At 32.5% G+C, this 15,236-nt stretch overlaps 1 protein-coding gene across 1 annotated transcript in view; it reads left to right on the forward strand.

The window, feature by feature from the left end:
• Positions 1-15,236, forward strand: part of LOC130444462 (netrin-1-like) — a 228,205-nt gene that overhangs the window by 114,731 nt on the left and 98,238 nt on the right. The gene's annotated exons all lie outside the window — the stretch shown is intronic.

The following is a 15,236-nucleotide window of genomic DNA, read 5'->3' on the forward strand; positions in this document are numbered from 1 at the left end:
TTGGCAAACATCAATAGTGAACGTTTTCAGTGAATTTGTAAATATGGAAAAACTTGGTCTTTTTTGTGTGATACAGTACTTTGGAATACTTTAGTCCAACCAATATAAAAGCTGAACTAACTTCTACTCTTTGGGGAGACTGCTCCTTCCTTATCAACAGTAAAATATTGGGTAGAAGAGTTTAAACGAGGTGGTACGACCTGATAAGACCTGCATCGCAGTGGTCGACCAAATGAGGTGACAACTCCAGAAATGCTGAAGAAAATCCACGAAGTGGGATTGCATGATCGTCGACTCAAAGAGCGCGAGCTAGCAGACACAGTAGATATTCCAAATAACTGAAAATTTTGATATGAGAAAGCTTTGCGCATGATGGGTGCCGCGTTTATGTACAATGGAACAAAAACACATGTTTCCATCGAGTATTTGGCAATATTCCACAAGAAAACCGAAACTTTGCATCGTTTCATAACCATACATGAAACGTAGGTCCGTCACTTCACACCTGAATCAAAAGAACAATTAAAACTAAGGATTAATAACGGAGAACCGGCTCCAAAGAAGACAAAGATCGTTCCATTTGCAGACAAGGTCATGGCGTCGGTTTTTTTGTGATGCGGGTGGGATAATTTTCATTGCGTATCTTGAAAAACGAAAAACTATCAACTGCGAGTATTACTCGAACTTATTGCAACGTTTGAGCGTAGAAATTAAGCAAAAACGGCCGTATTTGGCTAGGAAGAAAATGTTGTTTTATCATGGGTCCGGTACTTACCATCCTCGTATTGATATAACAGCTATACAATCTTGAAAACTGAAGCATAGATACGGGAAGTGGCAGTAAATCCAAATTATTTTAAGCCAAATTTAACCTTCAAAAGATAGGTGTAAAAATACGACAGCTCTCCTACTCTTAGTTTTTGATTTATAGAATTTTGAGTAAAGTAATTTTTGTTAGTTTGTATGCTATGTTTTGTATGTTCATAAAGCATTGCTTTTGGACAAAAATTACTATTAAAGACAAGGTTTGGCTTGATAAATAATATTATTATAACATTTTTACAAGAAAATCAACCATTGAGAAGTGATTTGCTAAGTTTAAACCAAGCGAAAGCTGTCCGTACCCAAAGACGCTGTTACCGACGAAAACATCAAAAAAGTCCACGAATAAATTCAGATAATCGTGCAGTGGAGCTAATTGGGATAGCGGAGATCCTAAAGAAATCAAAGGGACGTATCGTGAATGAATATTTGGATATGCTGAAGCTGTGTGGTGCTGTAAAATCGTAGTAAACTCGAATTTTTGTGACAATACATGAAACATGACTCTATCTAATCACACCTGAATCCTTTCGACAGTTTACTGCACTATGGTACATCTCCAAATCATGGATAACGTAAAAGTTAACTGGCATAACTTTTATGCTGCTTTTGAAGAAAGTTATCGCGGAAAAATGACCTCGTTTAAAGAAGAAATAAGCTCTGTTTCATCAATAGAATGCTCCGAAACGATGTTCAAATTTGCATTAATTAGTATTCGAATTGCTTCCATATCTACTGAATTCTTTTTTCTGTTCTGGAATCTCTCTGGCAGAGTATCGATACAGCTGACACTCGTAGACAAGAAATTACAACAACTCTTAGCAATTCTTGGCTTGTCGTTTGAAATCGCTCCTCTTGTCGCCAATTCTGTTTGGAGAGTGCAATCATAGATCACAGATCTATGATCTGTCATCACACGTGCAGTCACTCACCATGTATCGTCAAAAATTATTTTGTTTCATTCGAAACAAGAAATATAATAAATCGAAATATTCACTTTGGTTTTTTTGGTTGTGTGAATAAGTTTATAATCCTTAACAAATATAGAGTTGAGACTTACTCTATATCGCAGTACTTTTCCGGCTAATAAAGGGAATATAGTCGAAAATTAAGCTTATTTCGATGCTGTCTTTCCAGGGGCACATTTATATTCAGTTCCTGAATAACTTGAAGTAGAAAAATACTAAAGTACGGTTGAATAATCATAAGAAGTAGATCAAATGTATTTTTCTTTAACTATTTCGTTTCTAAAATCTTTTTTTGTTATATTATTATATTAATATCTTTTTGAATTATTCTCTAAATTCATAACTGGATCATAATAATTTTTAGTGGAATGAAGTCTTGGACAGTAAAATCCGTCAAAAGTAAAATAATTACAAGTTCGGAACACGACGCTCATTAATCAAAGACAGCGCGTACTGACAGGTGACTTATGTGACTTTTGTCACCTAATTTCGTAATTATTAAGTTAATGGAAGCATTAAATCAACTCCTGATCGGTCATTCATTTGGTAATGTGATAATTATCAATTATTTAATGAAAGTCAATGAAATGATTGCCAATAATTATGCAAAAATTGTGCAAAACTTAGTGGTTTGAGTTTATTTCTGATTCCAAAGAATCAGGATATTATGAGAACTGCCATTCTAAATTATAAGTAATAGTTATTTATGATGTCAGTGTTGAAAGTGATCTTTTATTTTGTGAGTGAAAAGTTTTTGGAACGTCATCTAATATGGTACATCCGGTTTCTACTAGTTACGATGGTTCAAAATTTATTACTTAAATAATAACTACCGTGAAAAGTAAAATAGATAATGATAAATGTAACCCCAAATAATTGAATTGAAGAACAGTACGTATAATGTTGAAAATGTGAAAATCAGAATTTGATACAGTGGAAAAACTTTCAATTAATTAAGCGATATTAGTGAGAAAATGATTTATGAAGCAGAAACTATGATAAAAACAAAAAGATAGTCGATGGCAACAAGTACAGAAATAAAAGAAATTAACGGTAAATATAAAGAGAGAACATGCTTTGTTTTCCGACAGCGTTGTCAGACTTATTAGGGCCCTTTCACGCCAAACGAATCCGAATCAAGTTGAATCTGATTGGGCTTCGAACGCTCCGTTTAAATATGACTCTTTTCCCGCCTTCAGACCAGACGAATCTGGTTCAATCAGATTTGATTCGAGGTCGCACTTGATTCAACCTGTCAGATTCCTCGTCCGGTCCGATTTATGACGCCAGTGATAAAAATCACAGCAACAGAAATCTCTGTGTGGAGGAAAATGTGCGAAGAATTAAACATTCCAGGTAAGAATTATTCAGGTTGATTCAGCTGGTGTGAAAGAGTGGAGATGACGAATCAGATTCAACTTGATTCGGAGTGATCCAGATTGATTCGGATTCGTTTGGTGTGAAAGGGGCCTTAGCGTTGCCGGACTTATGATGATTGACTGAATTATAGCGACCTCTATATAATGACAAGCAGAAAGAGATAACGAATAATGATGTGTGAACCAGGAGGTGATGGTTAGGTTAGGTAGAGGTAAGTGACTAACAAGAAATATTAACAAACTTTATTATTTAACTTTCTGTTTAATCTTCTCACTACAAGTACAAATGTTATTTAATCTACTTATCAACATTATCTTTACAATGATTATCCCACTACCTCTTTGAATGTGTTTATAATCTTGTTGAGATTATATTTTCCTTTAAAATATTACATAATTAACTAGATTACATCTTTGAGAGTTATATAAACACCATAAATATTAAAGTAAGTTTGTTGTTTTCAACAATTTGAGTTATCTTTTCATCGCGGAATTATGTAGGGAGCTTGAGTTATCAAATCAAACTTTGTTTTCACTGTTGACACCTACATAGGCGTTGCTGTTTTCTATAGAAGCAAGACATCAATCATTGAGTTTGGAGTAATAATTCGAAGACGTTGATTGATATTAAAGTTGAATTTTTCCATGTCGTTCCTAAATCTGAAAACTTAAGTCTTGAATAAAACTGAAAGTACCCTAAAAGGTAATACGATTGGTGAAAATAACTGTGCTAAATTCCAGGGAAAGGCTAAAGATAAAAGAAGGATCATCTGGTATTGTTTAACATTGCAGTGGATGGTAAAGGATTGAAAATAAATGAAAGAAAGAGATTCACAAACCGGAAACAGTAAAGATAAATAACCTCAGCTTTCATGCAGGATATAGGACATGTAATAAATACAAAATCATAATACGAAACAACAGGACGAACAGAGAATTTTTTTAAAAAAAAAGGACTTTTAGGAAAGAGTAAAATATAAAAATCACATTTCACTAAGTTGGATCATTTACGAGAGAACAATTGGGCACGTATACAAGTCGAAGGATTTACAAAAATCCTCGATACGATTACCATAAAAATCGAATGAAAAAGATGCCGCACGTCACGCCGTGCACTTTTCACTGTAAATCTAATTATAAAAACCTAATACGCGTAAGTTGCTTCCAGCGAAATCGGACAAAAGAACCTTAATGTAAATTTTCGATACCTAACTGATAAAGTCGTATATCAAAGAGGACGACGCGGAGGTGTGGGTTGGTAACTCGAACCAGATGGATTTGGGGTCTTTACACACGTACACATTAACTGACCGATTTAATCCGGCTTTCCATACAGGAGATCACGTTGATCGAGACGGGCGTATACAAATTAATGATGCGATCATTCACGTAAATAGTATGTGGATAGTTGTTACAAAAAGTTCACTTTATAATGTATAGATCTCGGTTTCTTCATATTATAATAAAGTAACAAAGAATTCTAAGACTCATGATGTCAATTAACGAATTTCCTCATACTACAAAAGATGGTAGTTTGACCGAAGAGTCATTTAAACATTTAGTTCACCAAAAAAACGCTGTCAAGCTGTTTATATATGTTGATTATTCTGTTAAAAAATGCGCGGTTGAGATACCTAACACCTAAAGTGTTTCTAAAACATTTATAGTCATAGTACATCATAGTACATACGCAGTTTGTACTGCACGTACAGCAGTAAAACCTAATTTCTAATGCAGTGTACAGTCAATTTAAATATTATTACAAAATAATCTGAATATTTCCTGAATTGTTCATAAAAGTACGTGAACTAATACAAGTCTTTTATAACCATAAGCTGTACAGAAGAATAGAAAAAGATTTGGTAAGGCCAAAAGGTTAAAAAATTTTTTTTTCTAATCCCAACTTATTCCAGCGAAAATACGATTGTAGGTTTTTTTATTTAGGAGATATTGTGAATTCTAAAGTGATTTGGGAGAACTTCGTACACATTTAAATGTTAGTATCCAAAAATTATCAAGGATAATGTGGGGGACGATGTGATGTTGATAAATGAGAAGATTTTGCATTTCAACTCAACCAAAACACACGTACAATTAGAATATAACAACATAAAATAATAATGTATCTAAATTTTCTTGATTTTATGTTTTAAAATTAGTTTTTTTCGATAATTTTTAAAAGAAATCTTTAAATCTTTATCAAAATATGATATTGACACTATCTACAGATCACCTTCATAATGAATATCAAAATAAGGATAAAATCAACTTAGAACTTTGTTCCAATAAGAAAAATTAATTTTTCCTTGTTTCGTACATCTCAAATATATATCAGTAATCAATTAAATTATTTGTAGTTTTGTTAGAATTTACAAAATAGATCTATAACTAAAATTATTAAGATCTTTTTTATCATTTATAGCTTTTTCGTTCTTATGAATGTGAACCATTTCTAAAAATTCCCTTTTTTCGTGTATCAGATTCCGTTTCGAGAAATTTCAAATCTTTATAATTGAATTTTTCAGAGTTTTTTTGGTATTTCACGGTTCGTTAATGCAGTTCTATTATTTTTAACGTATTGATGATCTCTCAGTCTAGTTTCTAAATACTGAGATGTTTGCCCTATGTATCTATCTAAATTTTCTCTATTTTCTGTTTTAAAAATAGTCTTTTTTGATAATTTTTAAAAGAAATCTTTAAATCTTTATCAAAATATGATATTGACACTATCTATAGATCACCTTCATAATGAATATCAAAATAAGGATAAAATCAACTTAGAACTTTGTTCCAATAAGAAAAATTAATTTTTCCTTGTTTCGTACATCTCAAATATATATCAGTAATCAATTAAATTATTTGTAGTTTTGTTAGAATTTACAAAATAGATCTATAACTAAAATTATTAAGATCTTTTTCATCATTTATAACTTTTTCGTTCTTATGAATGTAAACCATTTCTAAAAATTCCCTTTTTCGTGATCAGATTCCGTTTCAAGAAATTTCAAATCTTTATAATTGAATTTTTTAGAGTTTTTTTGGTATTTCACGGATCGTTAATGCAGTTCTATTTTTTTTATCGTATTGATGATCTTTTAGTCTATTTTCTAAATACTGAGATGTTTGCCCTATGTATCTATATAACGTTATATATAATAATATTTAAAAACGACGAACCACCCCTTTTTTTGGTTGATTCCAAGGACCCTATTTGCGCACTCCTTGGAATTTTATCGAAGGAATTAAAAGGAAATGAAAAACAAATACAAAATCATTAAAATAGAAAATAAAAATAATAGTCTTACCATCAAGAACACTGTTGGCATTAACACAATCGCTGCTGGTCTTCAACTTGGAATCAACCTAAAAAAGGGGTGGATGGATCACTTCTTATCAATACACCCTATCCCCACTCTTCTCTTGATAATGGCTCCAAAGTGGGAGCCGAAGCGTTGAAAGTTTTTGAAATTCCAACGCCGCTCCACCCGTAAACCCAGTTCAGGTCTCATATTGGAATGAGAGGTTTAAACTGTTTAGATGAGACGTAATAACGTCGAAACAAGTCAGTAGTTACAACCTTTCCTTGCAATTTGGTGTAATTCAATACTCGTCGATGCATTAGCCAGGAAAGTAGTTGTTTTCTTTTGAATAGTGGCAGAATACATTTTCTAAATATTGAATTTCGAAATTATTCCAGAGGTGAATAGTAGAAATTCTGTATTTTGATTTTTTTGTTCTTTCAACAACCATTTAACACCAAAATTAATACACAAATAAGTTTTTTCAAAGAAAATCATGCAGAAACTGTTTTTTTTTAAATATATAACGAGCATATTGTTGAAAAAGTTAATTATTTTCCTCTTTGAAAGGTTTCTGATTTTGATTAATATGAAAAAACAAAAATTTCAAAAAAAATATCGTAGCTGTTTCTGAGGACTATCGAAGAAAAAGCTTCATTGACAACTTAATTCACAGCTTTGTAAAAACTATTTATTAACATAAAATATAAATAAATAAAGTGGTTTAAATAATCTGACTACTGTACTCGTTGTATGTCAAGACTATTAAGAACACACTATGCGTGTATATGCTATCTTAAATACTAATCCTATTGTATACAAAAGCTATAGTTAATTATATTTTTATATCAATACAAAAATAAGGGTAAGTAATTTGATTAGTCAATGGAACTGCAAGGAACATATGGAATCTCTTAAGTAAGACGTTGGTTCCTGTCACAGTTATAATAAATCTTAACCAATGCAATATATTGTATTTTTATTTTAGTTTGATAACAGAAAACCAGATCAGGTGACTTTGGCTGACAAAGGAATAAATCACTAGATAGTTAAGTTGATTTTGCTGCGATCTCAGTCTTAAATTTTTATTTTTTTTTGTGTAAAAAAAGTGATACCAATATAATAATTTTTTGCGCGTAAAATAACTAGAAACCGATTTCAAAAATCCGCAATAACAACTTGTTTAGTCTACACATTTATGAAGCTTCAAGTGAAAAAAATGCAAAGCACTAAAATACTGTTTTGTATAACAGAACATGTTCAGTAATCGTATAGGATATTAATAAAATGTGATTTACTGCATTCAGACTTCCATTAAATGTGTCAGAATATATCATATCTGTTTAATTTTTCATTCAAGCTTGTCAGCGTAAAGATAATATTTCATGCAGTTATCGCTTTTGTTTACAAAATCTATTAGAGAAATTTCAGATAATTATCCAGTATTTATTAAGATTAAAATAAATTTTCGTGGTCGAAATTTCACCACGAACCGAATATGAAATCATTCTTTACAAATGACTGTACATTACATGTAAACTCACTTCTTTTATAAACATTTTTATTAACTACTATTACAAGTATACGACTTTTATTGTCAAAAATTGTTACAAACCTTGTAAAAACTAAAAAACAAACATAAAAATAACTAAATACTCAAATTATTGCGCAATGCGTGCAAGAATGATATCGATTTCATTTCAATTGACAAGTGATTGTGCATTTTTTTGCATTGTAAAATATTGAGCTATTAACTAATTCTGGAGTAGGTAGGGAGGTATTGGAGAAGCGTTTTCACGAATTAGGCAAACGGATTCAAAGATAAATAAATTTTTAATGATTCAGAGCCCAGTTGTTTAGTCCAAGTACCACACAAGGGCATATCGGAGATGCGACTCAAAAAGGACAAAATAAACTGTCAAGGAGATAACTTAGAGCAAAACAGGAGGAACGTAATTTTTTAGAAAAGACGGCAACATGTAACATTTGAAGGAATTGTCCACAACAACCCTTGAGAATTTTACAGATTTGAAGACGTCATTTATCTTATTGTATGCTGCTCCTTCCAATTCACATACATTTGAAAATCCCGCTGGTACTATTTCTTATTTATTAACCAAAAGGTGTCTCAGAAGAAGCGTGGGGGGTATATCAATCGGTAGCCTAGATATTGTGAGTTTAGTGGCTATGGAGAGTTTTCCGGGAGCGGACTTTGAGTTTTACACTGCAATCTTAATCCTGGCGCCTAAGGTTTCCTATAAAGGTGAAAAACGTAGACAGGTACTCGGTTTAATGGTGACGAGACTAACTTGTCTATTCGGAAGCATGTTATTGCTTTAAACGTGCATGAATCTTCATTATTACGCAGTTTACACAAAGGGTTGTACCTTTACAAAATTCAGTTGGTGCAACAATTGGAATTTCAGGATGCGAGTCATAGATTTCGTAAACTAGATGATTGAGCGCTTTCCTAGGTTTACCAACGTCTTGTTTTTGGTTGAAACTCGTTTTCATCTTAATGGACACATCAACAAACCCCATTCTTTTGAAATTGAAAGGAAAGAATTCGAATTAACCCACGTCCACTAGAACTCTGCTGTGACAAATATGTCTTCAATAAACTTTTCTTAAATTTGTTTTTACTTAAACGTGACACTTTGTATTATGATGACATGAGACTTTTATGTCTATAATTTCATATTACTACTTACAGAATCTCCAGTTTTTTCTTTCCACTATTTCGAATATAAAAATGTAGATGAAACTAGAACTATGATAAATAGTGTAAAAATAATTATGAAATCGAATAATCGATTTAAAAAATAGTTTGAACAAAATTTTTGAATTCAATTCGTAATCTTTTTCCAATTTCTAAAAGTCACGCACGGGAACATCAACTCGGAACAAATTTCGATCGTATGGTACTAATATAAAAGCCTTTATTTCGTTTTCCGACATAAACTATTGGTAGTATAAATGATTCAGCTTCTAATCTTAACTGTATCTAATCATATTTCCCTCGCCGAGAGATCAAACATCAAGAAGAACTCCTCGTAGTTACGTGCCTTGCCTGCCAATCAAAACCGCTACGAGAGTGCCTTCAAGAATTCAATGTATTGATTAATGGTGCTCCCGCTATGTTGAAATGAATAACACCGATTATGATAGGTCAGATCTACTATTTAGGAGTCTAATACGCTTCTTCTTTTTTTCATCTACGAACAAGATGATTATTATAAGCGGTGATGCGACAAGAACTTACTAACAGCTTTCAGGATTTGTAACTAAATCTAACAACTCTTTCGATAATCGGCGAATTATGTAATGTGACAATTTTTAGCTTTATACGAAAGTATGTAAGCTCTAACCAAGGAATATTGAAAAAACATAGAAAGTTTTGGTAATAATTCTTGAAAATAGTGACATAAATACAACAAAGAAAATGTACGAGGGTATCCAGATAGTTTTGAAGAAATAGAATCGGTAATTATTTCATTTTGAAAAATCTTACGAACAAAGTCTAAGTCTACATATGCGATTCATCGATTAAATACTTGCCTATGATACAATCAAAAGAAAAAAATGTATGAGGCAATGGAAAATTTAAAAATACCTTATCAATTGAAGAAACTAGTGGAAAAGATGATTCAAGATTCAAGGAAAAAGTTTGAGATATAAAAATCTATTATCAGTCTACAGTCCTCTTAAATTTATTTATTTATTTATAACAATGTAAAAAATTACAAGCATTTACAATATTTTATAATTCCTTACTAAAAATAAAATAATAATAAAACAGATAATACATGCTTTTTAGTAAGAAATGTGTCATCCCAACCCCAGTATAATAAAATTAGTATACAATAATTGACATTAATAAAAAATAGTACAAGGTGTCCAGAAAGGGTATCGGGTTTTTTTGTAAGTTCAAGTAAACAAAAAATATTTTTAAGCAATAAAAACTTTTATTGTTTTTTGATACCATATGAATTGGAAAATTATTTGGAAAAGATGAAGTTATCCAAATGATGATCGTTACGTTGCTGGCATTCCTCTAAACGGGAACGAAGATTGGCGATAACACGTCGACACAAAGCTTTTGATATTGCTGCCATTTCTGACCTGATGTTTTCCTTCAATTGGGTTAGATCCGCTGGATTATTTTGGTAAACCTTACTTTTAAGATATCCCCATACAAAATAGTCAAGCGGGATAAGGTCGGGGCTTCTGGGAGGTCAGTTGATGTTACCCCTTCTCGAAATGACTTTATTCTATATTCATTCACAACTTCCATCGAGTCATTCGAGGTATACAATCTGCATCGTCGCACGATATAATAACTATCTAAGGTGTGTAGAAATCAAACATCGATGTTTAGCATCAATTATAGAGAAATAATAGCTTCAGACCAGTAAAAGTCAAACCAATCGAATATTTGGTAGTCACTATCATAAATGAAGAAGACGAAGAAAGGGAAATAGATAAAAGACTAACGAAAGACAGTAAAGCAGTATAAATAACAATAAGAATAACAATGTACTGAATAAGATGAAATATACAGAAGAAAAACTGACAGAATTATACAAAAGTTTCTGATACTAAAAAAGTTTTCGGATGAACTGACGTCTGAGAGCTCGTATTGTCGAGGCGGAGAATGCGATTGGTTTGCTTGATTTTTTCTATACTTTTGATAAACATATGCTGTAGTTCCATTAAGAATTAACAGCTCTACGTTGTTCTAATGGAACGGAGGCAACATGTCCAGTTATCCCGAAAAAACATCCCATTTCTTCAAAGTACTTCGTGCGCCAACAACTTTTAATGGATTTGGCTCGTCGCGACAACTCTTTCTGGTGGCAATGTCGGATTTGACATGTCTCAAAACATAAGTAACAACACTCGTATGAGCACTCATATAATAAAAGCATCAGCAAGATGGTTGGAATATATTTATAGATATAATGACAGAAGATAGACTTTTACAACCAGTACTAACAAGTTGAGAAGATGGAAAAGATGAAGAGCACAATGGGAGTGGAAAACTGGCTGAATGAGGCAGAAAACAGAAAAAAATTGAAAGAAAGAGTGAGAGTTAACTATGTAGGGTTGTGTAGATCTTGAAGAGCCTTTGGATGCTGATAGGTTTTACTCTACAATCGGCAGATATTTCAGAAGGACTACGGAGGAAGGTTTCTTCAGAAGCGCTGGTGATTTAAGGCATTGAAGACAGAGAATAATCGATGCAAAATGAATAACACAATGCGAGGGCTTCAACTATAAAAATCAATGAAGATATCGACAGAATTAAAGTACTAAATACTCAAAATAACATATATTTCCTTTGAGACTAATTGTTTAAATAGTGATGTACAGGTCTGATCTTAATGAAGTATATATAAGTAATTGCCAATGCAACTTCCTCGAACGGCACTGATTTTACTAGATGTATCTAACGTCCTACTCTAAATAGAGCCATCGATGTGCTTTACTGCTCTCGTAGTAATGCGCCTCTCCTTTTCAACGTTTAGATTTCAAGTAAGGTGTGTACTACCGTGGGCTACGCATATTTCACTGAACTCTTACAAGAAAAACATAAAATGTTATGTGAATTAATTGGTATTTGATAAAAAGTAAACCGCTTTATGTACTGCTATTAAGAAAAACCGTTATAGACGTTTAATAGTAGAAAATATCGATTTTGAAACCTGTTTCTTTCATTTTCTCCATTCTCCATATTAGAAAAATTACATTTACAGGGAGACGTAGAGATATATCGTATTTTGAAAGTTCTGAAGCGGAAAATATGTATACAAATACATATTACACTTTTTTCTGTTATATTCACATTCATCATTAACTTCTTCCATACTGTCAATTTCTTTATTATGCTTATCTTAATAGTTACGACTATTTAGCCTAATCTCTCCTTTTTCATAAATTTCCTTTAGTCATATTCTATTATAAACACACTGTTTTTACTACCACTATCCCCACAGTTTCACAATTACATTGTCTGAAGCGTGTTTCGATGGCCAAGCTATCGTCTTCAGTGTCTGAGAATAAACTAAACCCTACTAACTCGACCTACCTCTTTTATACTAAATTTTTCAACAAAAGAAAAACCTTTTCGACGGAAAATTCAACTCAGCTACTTAACTATAGAGTGGTCAGTGAGGAATAAGCCCTTTGTCCATATTTAGGGCTCAACAATTTATTATTGGATACATGGTTCAAGAATTTTACATTATTGATATTTATGTCATGATTATGACTGGCAGCGTGATATTTAGATGGGCCCAAATTTTAAATGAGCTTTGTGCTCTTTAATCTAGACATTAAGGGGGCTTCACACGCTACGATAAATCGTAACAATGTGATTGATGTCAGCCCAGAAAAGAAGACGCGAAAACCAAGAACACATTGGAACTGCGAGTTGCATTGGTTGCTAAAAAGAAAAGATTTCTCTCACGTAAATTTTTTTACGAATCACGAACATTTAAAATTTCTATAAATATCAATCAATTAAAGAATCGCGAGGTGTTGTCCAAACTTGGTATTTCATTCTTAGGATTACTCAACAATTGTTTTAGCGTATTAATTGGATTTATAAACCAATCTTAAACCTGATAAAAAGTCCTTCAAATCTTTTTGTATAAGGAGGATTTGAAGGTACCAAAGCAAGTGTTTGTTTTTCATTATTTTGAAAAACAAACAGTTTCACAAGCTCAAGCGATATCTTGGTGGAGGTCTTTAAGTACCTGCTTCACACCAATCAGATTTGTACCAAGCAGAGCTAAATATCATTTTTTTGTTGTTTGATGCAATAAAATGTATGTATATGGATAACTGAATGAGACACTGCTCAGGAATTTCCTTAGTTAAGATAAAGGTTAACCTAAATATTTGCAGATTTAGGTTAACTGAAGGTTAACCTAAATTTATTTTTAATAAGCCCGAGAGAGTTTTTATGAATATAGAAAATTCGAAGTAGACCTCACCAGAGAGATTGTTAGATATTGGCGCTTGAATTTTTGAAAATTTTTCAACGAAAAACTACAGCATAATGTGCGTGTTCGGAGAAACCTAAATTTGTGATGTACAGTCGATGGTTTTTGGATCATACGATGATGTAATCTCGTCAAGCGACGCTAATGTCTAACAGGAATATTTCGAAAAAATTGTGTACATACAGCTTCGGCCAATAGAAATGCATTTATGTTTATAATTCGATGTTTCCATTGGTAAACAGTAGGGATGATGAGTCCACGTGGACTGACGGTTTGTTAGATGTTTATGGGGAGTAAAAATTATTTTTCCTTTCTTAATTTGGTATGAGTGCCGTGTTTATTTATGAACTATTGATTGTTCCTGGCATAACTGTCTTTTGCAATTGATATAAGAACTAGAGCTGTTTGACTGGACCAAAATAACCAAAAATTGACTGATGATATTCTTGAGCAACACAAGACGCTCTCGTCTTTATTTTTGACCATATCTTGCTAATTCTCGCGATTCAGGTATTGATTCTTCTTCGTCTTATACTCTTTGTACTAGACTTTCTGCTCTTTTTCCTTGTGAAATATTTTTATTTTGAGAAATACAAACTATGTCAAACGTGGAGATCTGTCCAACCAAATTATGAATGCTTCTTCTTATTTCCAACTAATGAAACATTTTAATGCAACTTTCATAAAACAAACACTAATGTCAAGATATCAAAAACGGAGCTATTTTGATATTGTAATAATACAAGCTATTTATCAATTCCCTTTGTGCCAAAAACTATTGCGACATACATTACTAAAAATTTAAATGTTTTATTATCCACATTGCTTCGAATATCACGTTCTGAAATCTCGATCTCTCATATTTCTTTCAATTCAAATTTATTCCGTCTAGTAGTCATATTCTTAAAAGCCGTACTCCTTCAAGCGCACTTAGAGAGGCAGATTTAAACAGAAAAGTGTGTATCCAAGAGAAAATTCAATTCTATTCGTAATCCTCCTATGTCTGTGTAACATAAAGTGCGAGTCTTATAACAATTTGTACGGATTGGTGTCTCTAAAATACACCGAAATCAAATACTAAAGCCGAAGTAAGATCAGATTCGAATCCCGAAATCTTTTTCGAAATAAATCTATTTGTATTTGACGCCCGAGACGTTTGGATTGCCATTACAGCATTTGTTTTCACGAAAATTTAACAAGGAATTTTGTTAATTTCTATAAATATGGTACTAAGCTCCATAACTAACAAGGATGGTCCTAGAAGTACCAGGACTGACCTAGAGATGAAAGGCTTTAGCCCAACCAATATAAAAACTGAATTAGATTCACTCTGGATAAGACTGCTCCTTCGTCATCAACTGTAAAATATTGGATAGATGAGTTTAAATGAGGTGGTACGACCTGCGAAGACCAGCATCGCACTGGTCGACCAAATGAGGTGACGACTCCAGAAATGTTACAAAAAATCCACGAAGTGGAGTTGGATGATCGTCGAAGAAAATCAGATATATTTCATTTCAAAAAGTGTGGTACATCGCATATTAACTGAAAATTTGGATATCAGAAAGCTGTGCGCAAAATGGGTGTGCTTAAACTGGAACAACATTAGAGTCCTTAAGATGTTTCCATCGAGTGTTCCACAGAATTAAAGCCGAATTCTTACGTCGTTTCATAACCATTGATGAAATAATCAAACAATGGGCTGAAAATGGCAGAACCGGTTCCAAAGAAGACAAAGACCGTCCTATTTGCAGACAAGGT

This window comes from Diorhabda sublineata, chromosome 5 (assembly GCF_026230105.1).
Source record: "Diorhabda sublineata isolate icDioSubl1.1 chromosome 5, icDioSubl1.1, whole genome shotgun sequence".
Classification (NCBI taxonomy): Eukaryota; Metazoa; Arthropoda; class Insecta; order Coleoptera; family Chrysomelidae; genus Diorhabda; species Diorhabda sublineata.